This window comes from Theobroma umbraticum, unplaced genomic scaffold (genome assembly GCF_002168275.2).
Source record: "Theobroma umbraticum cultivar Fairchild unplaced genomic scaffold, ASM216827v3 scaffold_4.1, whole genome shotgun sequence".
Taxonomy (NCBI): Eukaryota; Viridiplantae; Streptophyta; class Magnoliopsida; order Malvales; family Malvaceae; genus Theobroma; species Theobroma umbraticum.
Window position 1 is genome coordinate 2,800,861 of NW_018397258.1, and position 2,410 is coordinate 2,803,270.

Here is a 2,410-nt window from a genome sequence, read left to right on the forward strand (position 1 = left end):
ACCTTAATGTATAATAGGAATGCCACATGCCAAATCCCACAAAATATAATCGGAATGTCACATATACCAAAATGTTATATTTACATATTGACACCATTATACCTTAATATATAATAGGAATACCAGACACCCACACCATTATACCATTTTCAATAGACACCATTGTACTTTAATATACAATCAACATGTCAAATTAACTCATCAAACTATTTGTTTACATATGCACCATTATGCCCTCATTGCACATTAGAAATGCCATATCAAATTTATTGAATATCTATTTTGCACCATTATACCTTAATTTTTAAAAGGCCACTATTGTACCTTAATGTATAATAGGAATACCATATGTAAACACCACAAAGTATAATAGGAATGTCAATGTATGAAGATGTTAAATTTACATATTAAAACTATTATACCTTAATGTATAATAAGAATGCCACAAACAAACACCACAAAGGATAATAGAAATGTCACATATACCAAAATGTTAGATTTACATATTGACACTAGTATACTTTAATGTATAATAGGAATTCCACATGCCCACACCATTATAATATTCTCAATTGATACTATTGTACCTTTTTGTATAATTGAAATATCAAATTAACATATTAAGTTATATGTTCACGTATGCATCATTGTGCCTTTATTGTACAATAAGAATGCCATGTCAAATATATTAAATATCTATTTTGCACCATTATACCTTAATGTATAATAGGAATGCCACATATGCCTGCACCATTGTACCATTTTCAATTGACACCATGGTACCTTAATATATAATAATAATGCCGAACTAACATATCAAGCTATTAGTCCACATATGCAACATTGTGTTTTTATTGCATAATAAGAATGCTATGTCAAATATATTAAAAATCTATTTTGTACCATTATACCTTAATGTATAAAAGAAATATCACATGCCAAACTCCACAATGTATAATAGGGATGTCACATATACTAGGATGTTAGATTTATATATTGGAATCATTATACCTTAATGTATAATAAGAATGTCGGATGTCCATACCATTATACCATTCTTAATTGACACCATTGTACCTTAGTGTACAATCGAAATGTCAAATTAACACATCAAGCCACCATTGTGCCTTTATTGCACACTAGAAATGCCAAATATCTCATTTGCACCATTACCCATTAATGTATAATAGGAATGCCACATGTACAACACGACAAAATATTATAAGAATGTCACATATACCAAAATATTATATTTACATATTGGCACCATTATACCTTAATGTATGATAGGAATACCACATGCACACACCATTATACCACAATGAACGGACACCATTGTACCTTAATGTATAATCGAAATGCCAAATTAACACATTAAGCTATATGTTCACACGCACCAAATTAACACATCAAGCTATAATCGGAATGTCAAATATATTAAATATTTATTTTGCACCATTATACCTTAATGTATAATAGAAATGTCACATGCCAAACACCACAATGTATAATAGGGATGTCACATATACTAAAATGTTATATTTACATAATGGCATCATTATACCTTAATGTATAATAGGAATGTCGTATGTTCACACAATTATACCATTCTCAATTGACACCATTGTACCTTAGTATACAATCGGAATGTCAAATTAACACATCAAGCCACCATTGTGCCTTTATTGCACACTAAAAATGCCAAATATCTCATTTGCACCATTATACATTAATGTATAATAAGAATGCCACATGTACAACACCACAAAATATTATAGGAACGTCACATATGCCAAGATGTTAGATTTACATATTGACACTATTATACCTTAATGTTTAATAGGAATGCCACATGCTCACACCATTATATCACTCTCAATAGACGCCATTGTACATTAATGTATAATCAAAATGTCAAATTAACACATCAAGCTATATGTTCACATGCACCATTTTGCCTTTATTGCACAACAGGAACGTCATGTCAAATATATTAAATATCTATTTTACACCATCATACCTTAATATATAATAGGAATGCCACATGCCTAATATCACAAAGTATAATCAGAATGTCAAATTAACACATCTAGCTATATGTTCACATATGCACTATTATGCCTTAATTGCATAATAGGAATGTCATGCCAAATATATTAAATATCTATTTTGCACCATTATACCTTAATGTATAATAGGAATGCTACATGTAAAACACCACAAAGTATAATAGGAATGTCACATATACCAAGATATTAGATTTACATATTGACACCATTATACTTTAATATATAATAAGAATGCAACATGCCCACACTATTATACTATTATCAATTGACATCATTGTACCTTAATGTACAATCGGAATGTCCAATTAACACATCAAGTTATGTGTTCATATATGCACTAT

At 29.4% G+C, this 2,410-nt stretch overlaps 1 protein-coding gene across 5 annotated transcripts in view; it reads right to left on the bottom strand.

Moving 5' to 3' along the window:
* LOC110414383 (putative membrane-associated kinase regulator 6) overlaps positions 1-2,410 on the bottom strand; it is a 16,003-nt gene that overhangs the window by 9,336 nt on the left and 4,257 nt on the right. The window lies entirely within an intron of this gene.